Raw genomic sequence first — 6683 nt, forward strand, 5'->3', positions numbered from 1 at the left:
TTCACCAGAGACAGAGTGGGGAGCAGAACAGGCAGATTAATGAAGCCCACTGCTGAGGGGAGCAGCGGGTGGGTCAGGAGAGGTCTGCTGTGTCATGTAGGTCAGCTCCCTGGCCGGGGATTGAACTCGGCTGAAGGGGCTGTGGCCAGCTTCACAGTGCTGAGCTTTAACCTGTTGTGCCACTAGGGAGGACCTGATACTCAATTAATTTTGAGGAAGTGGTTCACTCATTAACTGAAATTAATTCAACACAGATATGTTGAGTTTCTACTGGTTGCTGAACATTGCACTGCCTGTGGGAGAAGGGAAGTACAATGATTTCTGGAAATCTAGTCAAAAGGGGGAAATGAGGATGAGAAACTTATCATGCCAGTCATTCTTTTTTTTTTTTTTTTTGAAATTGGGTAGAATTTTATTCTTTTTCAGAATTATTCTAGTTTTCTAGTTCTTTTGTTTTCCCACATGTTTTGGAATAATCTATACAATCTATAGAATGTGAATGTTGTATAATAACATTTATACAATTTATAATATCTAATAATCTGTACAAACATCCTGCTGGGATTTTGATAGCATCTGTAATTTTAGTATCCCATCTTACCTGCTCTGACATTCTTATGCCATGGAGGCCCATAACAAATTTCTTGATTGAAAGAAGTGCTGAGTTCATCCTGAGCTATTATGAAAGTAGCAGACAGATGTTTTTAAGTCTGTCTCAGGATAATCAGGGAAGGCTTCACAAAGGAGTTAGTATGTGAGTTAGAACTTAAGAGCAGGTTGGGAATTTTTAGGTGAGTCTAAAAAGACACAGCAGATGATCTTAGTTTTGGGTGAACAGTAGGCAATAGGATGATCTGAGAACTTTGATGTGAATACGCTTCCGAATCACGCAACGTTGATGTTCACCAAGTTACCAGCAGTTAGTGAGTACTGGGTGTGCCCTACTGTCTTAGTCATCTGGGCTCCTCTGAGATGCCTTAAGCCTCCCGAGACCTAAGAGTTAAGAGCTGGCACAGCAGGGACCTTCTGAGACCTTGTGCTATTTCTGGGGCTCGTACTTGATTGAAGGATGTTGGTTCCATTCAGGTTTCACTATTTTCAAGTACCACCTCTGATTTAATGCCAACAAAAAGACCCAAATCCAAATCAGCCAAGAGAGATATTTATTGAGCCACCTATCTGCCAGCTGTGGTGATGATGCCAATGGAAGTCATTTGCTAATGTGTTCTTATTAAATCCTTGGAAATGCTGTTGACATGTTTTGTTAACCTTACAGGAGATGAGGAGAGGAATTAAGACAAGTTAAGAGAGGGAATACTCACTAAGGGTTTGCTGATGCTACATGCTGCTTGCCTCCTGCCTTTGGCCAGGGCATTCGTATTTCTCTATCTAGACTCTGACTCCACCCTTGCCTCAGCAACTTGGGCTATTCATTCTAGTGCCCACTCAGCTCCTCTTAGGTGCCTAATGTCAACTGGCTGAGCCAGTATCCATTGTGTTGCTCAGCGCCTCTTCCGTGAGACTTGGTGCGCATCAACACACCATATGTAAAGCTTCACACTGTACCCAAGTGTCCACCCATATTTCTTCCCCCCAGTTCTTGTTACCCCTTCAGTCCTTCCCTTCAAGTCTCCAGATTAGACAGCCCCATATTCGACCTTTGGCTCCTGTCCAAGACTCATGAATGATCAGGTACACAGTTTAGCGCTCTGCCCAATGGAAAGAGTTTCCTTCTCTACTGTCTTTCAAGGCTTTCAAGGCCACGCCTCATGTGGCTATAATTCAGTCACCATCCACTTTCAGCTTACACTCACATATTGAGCATACCTACATGTAAGTCAAGCTTGGCTTTGTCCCTTTCCCCCAGTAGTCACGTGGAATTTTCCACATGGCCACAGGTGTGAGCTGAGTGACAGCATGGGGTAACCAAGTGGGGTGACGCAGGAGCATGCTGAATGACGAGGGTGTCCAGGCTGCTTATTAATACAGCTTACTCACTCCTTCTGGTGCTGCTGCACCCCAGCTGATTTTTCATGGGCTGCTGCTGGACTTGTCTGAGTTTTGAATCTTTGGATATCATTATCAACTCAGAGCTTATGTCTGAGTCTCCCCGCCCTCACCTTCCCAGTTGTTCAATTACTCCCTTTGGGAGAAAAAAACTAGGAAATCAGGCCCTCCCTTGGTGGCACAACCGGTTAGAGGGCAACACTGCAAGCTAGTATCAGCCACTTCAGGGAGAGTTCGATCCCCGCCCCGGAGGTGACCACATGGCGTGGCAGACCTCTCCTGACCTGCTCGCTGCTCCCCTCAGCAGTGTACTTCATCGATCTGCCTGTTCTGCTCCCCACCCGTGTCTCTTAGGAATCCTCTCACTGCCCCTGCACCTCTGACCTATACCCCAGCTCTGTATACATAAATAAATAAATCTTAAAAAAAAAATGCTCGGGTTGGCAATGTGCTTCCATGAGAAAGCACAGAGACAGGCTTTTCCTGATTTCAGGGTTTGGCAATCTGCCTCCACTAATATATTAGGGGCTGTGACATGGTAATTCTAAGTTAAGTGTTCCTTTGGCGTTTATACTATGAAGAGAAAATTCCCTCATCTATTGTTTGGTTACTCAGTGGTGTGTTCATATAAGAAAGGGAGGCAAGTATTCAATTCTTTATTTGTATTTAACTTTTAATTTTTATTATTTAAAAAGTATTTATTTATGCATAGAACTGGGGTAGAGGCCAGAGGTGCAGGGGCGGTGAGAGGATTCACCAGAGACAGAGTGGGGAGCAGAACATGCAGACCTGGTGAAATACACTGCTGAGGGGAGCAATGGGTGGGCCAGGAGAGTTCTGCTGCACCATGTGGGTCACCTCTGGGGCAGGCGGGGATCGAACTCATGCTGCAGTGTCTGCAGATAGCTTCATAGTGCTGTGCTTTACCCATTGTGCCACCAGGGAGGGCAATTACCTGGTTTCAAATAGGACAGGGAACCAATCCTTCGTTCCCCACCCTCCCTAGCATTGTTTATTGGTGGCAAAATGTCAAGGTTCTTTTGATATTTGTGAGAAGTCATGACTTGGATGTGTTTCCAACCACTGGAATTTTGTCCTTGTTTATATTCATAAATAAGGGATCAGTTGGATCCTGATTCCCTTTAATACAACTTTGGTCATTTTCAAAACTTTTCTTGCTTTAGGATTTCCCTAATTTGGATCTGGAATCAGCCATTTTCCACAAGGATGCTTGATTCTTTTTAGGGGAAATGGTACCCATTGCTAACATGTCATGTTTAGGCCCTAGTGGGTAGTGGTAAGACTTAAAAAAAAATTATTTTAATAGTTTATTGTTACATCATTTTGTGCCTTTTTCCATCTCAGTTGTAACCCCCTTGGGCTTCCCACCACCAAATCACCCATGTGCCATCACCAAAGTCCTGTGCACTCCCTCCCCCCACCCATTTTGGATCCCATTCCCCACTCTACCCCCATAAAATGTCTCTGGTATATAGTTGTTCATCATTATTATTATTATTTCCCCCACTCTGGTCCTTTATGCTCCTGCTATGAGTGAAACCCTCTGGTATTTTTCTTTTTCTTTCTGGCTTATTTCACTAAGCATGATCCCTTCCAGCTCCATCCATGTTGCTGTAAAAGGCATAAATTTATCTTTTTTGATCGCTGAGTAATATTCCATATGTGGAATATGTACCACATCTTTTCATCCAGGGTAAGACTCTTTTTGAAAGATAAGATATGTCATGAATTCATACTGATATTTTATAATATATCAGATTAATAAAAGCATTTAAATTTAAAGAAAAAGCCCTTGTGTATTATAAAGGTGAACAAATTTAAGTTGATTGAACTTAATCTTATTTTATTGGTATAATAATAGCTTGGCCATATCCTTTGATATCTTAAAGTATTTCAGTCAGAAAAAGTTTATTGAAATAAAAAAGCAACAGAAAAAAGAATCAACTGAAACCAACATCAGGATAACCCTGATATTGGAATTATCAGGCCTTTATTTTATAATACCTATTCCAGTTATCTTCAAAGAAGTTAAAGAAAAATATGCTTACAATTTATTGAAAGCAAAACATAATAGGAAGCCTCAAAAAAGAAAAAAAGACCTGATTTTTTCTCAAGATTTCTTTTTTTCTCATCAAATACCATCACAATGGGGATCACATGAGGTTCCTAGCTTCTCACGATGATTGTGCCTCTGTAAAGGAAGCCCCTGCTCCTTCTAAAGCCAAAGCCAAATCCAAAGCACAAGCTTTGAAAACCAAGAAAGCCACGCTAAGATGCTCACGACCACAAGAACAAGCTGACCCACATGTCACCCTCCTTACAGCCCCAGACATTGCAATGTGGAAGGCACCCCACATGTCTTCAGAAGAGCACCCCCAAGAGAAACAAGCTTGGCCACTGTGCCACCATCAAGGTGACCCCGACCACAGTCAGCCATGAGGAAGGAAAACAACACACTGCGTTCATGGTGGACATTGAGGCAACAAGCCCGGATCTGGTGGACTGTGAAGAAGCTGTGACACTGACGTGGTCAAGGTCAACACCCTGGGCAGCCTGGATGGAGAGGGGAAGGTGTATGTTTGACTGGCTCCTGACATTGATGCTTTGGATGTTGCCAACAAAACTGGGATCATCTAAGCGGAGTCCAGCTGGCTAATTCTCAATTTAATTTTTTTCATCATAAAAACAAAACAAATGAGTGTCCCAGTTGGACCTCAAGAGGTTAGACAGTGCCAGTAAAGCTATTTCAGCAAAGACAATCACAAGTTCCCGACAGATAAAAGGCCGCATATTCTTTAGACATAGACACAGAGGCAGCAGGGTTGGGGGGCAGGGAGGGAAGGGGAGCACCGTTGTCAGATATAGGCTGGAGCTGGAATTTTGACAGTAGCAGCATGGAAATGGAGCTGAAGGCTGTGAGGCTGAACAAGATCATCAAGACAGTCTAAACAAGCGCTGAGTCTTGGGTATACCAAAAAAAGAAGATAAACCGGTGAAGTTGGAGGAAAACAAGAAGAGATTGAGACGCTGGAAGCAGCTGAGAAAATCTTGAAAGAAGAGAGTGATCCGTGTCAAATGCTGGCATAGCCCCCTTTTCCTTTCCACCTGTCTTCTCTCTCCGCCAACCTGACCAGCTCCTGCAGCCCATGCCCCTGGACACACTCACGTTTCTCCACAGGAGCTGTGCCAAGCAAAATTGGAAATTCACATTTGTGAGTGGTCCTGAGTTTCCCAGCACAGCTTTGAAGGTTTCCAGTGCTTTGTTCTGCCAGGGTTGGTCTGCAGCTTTGCTCTCTGCAAGGCGAGTACTTCCTTTTCTTCCTGAGAGAAAAAGTTAAGTTTCAGCTCCATGATTCATGCCCTTTGGGGATAATGCTGTGTGGATTCTCTTTTGCATAACATAATAAAATATCTCCAGGATACAGGGCAACTGACTCAGAGTTCCCTTCAGTTTCTTCCTTATTGTCTAAAAATGTTTTGTTATAGGGCACCTCAATTCAGAGAGAGGCACCCCTGAAGCCCCAAAACCTGCCTGCTCTAAGTGGGTTCTTCCATCCGCCGCAACAAGACAAAACATATAAAGCTTTAATGAAAAGTGACTTTAATACAGTGAATATACAATATGAAACACAAAGAATGTAACTTCTAAATCAACACCTGAAGTTACCCATCCCCTTGTGGGCAAAAGTCCACCCAAAAGGGATTGGCCCAAAGCAAGGCCTGAAAGCCTGCCACAAGACTAAAGCACCTTCTGGCCGGGACCCATGGAAAAGGGTCTGAAATTGCCAGCCAAATCTCGGAGGAAAAGAGCAAAATCAAAATCAATATAAACACTGCCATAGTCACCTCCCTACAGGTATCTCACCCACATCTGCCTTAACCAGTCCAGGGTCAGGAAACAAGCCCGGTTTCTTCATCACATGCTTGCTGCTCCATGTGGCTTCCTTAGGTCTCCTTCTCCATCTGCCTTTGCCTCTTCTTCTCTCTCCTTTTTCTCTGCTCAGTTCCACCCTCCTTCTGGGTGGGGCAGGGAACCTGGAACTTCCCTTCTCCTAGGGACCACCCAGTTACAGTTTCATGCTAGGAGTTCCTGTATAGGTTATGGGTCCTGGGGTGAAGGGAATTGAGCTTTCTCTCACTCTCCTGAATGATATGCAGGGAATGAGACCGTGGCAGCTATGGCGTTCTTCACCCACAGTCATCCCTCTGCCATGGGTCATTTAATCCCATAAAGGGCAAAACGTGTTAGGTGTGAGAGCTGAGAGACAAGGTCATCCCACTCCAGTGCCCCAGTCTAAACTCTTTCCCATTAGAAATTCAGATCATTCAAATTCAAATCCATTCACCACTCTCCCTTTTCTTATCTGCCTTTCCTGGGTTATGGTAGGATTTTCTCAACTCCATAGAATTTTCTAGACTGTGACAAATGACTTAACTACACCCAGGTTCAGGATCTTATTACATAAAAATGGGGCAAAACTTGGAGACCAAGGGGAATTTTCAAAAATAGGAAATTACTAAACAAAGAAAATATTTTCTACCTTAGTAATTGCTGTAAAAAACAAATTAAAAAAACAAAAACAAAAACAAAAACGACAGGGATGGGGTGGAGAAAGTCAGTTTTGCTGAAGCACAAAATAAGCATCATTTCTTTC

The sequence above is a fragment of the Condylura cristata genome, unplaced genomic scaffold (assembly GCF_000260355.1).
Source record: "Condylura cristata isolate star-nosed mole 26May11 unplaced genomic scaffold, ConCri1.0 scaffold00018, whole genome shotgun sequence".
In the NCBI taxonomy this organism is placed as follows: Eukaryota; Metazoa; Chordata; class Mammalia; order Eulipotyphla; family Talpidae; genus Condylura; species Condylura cristata.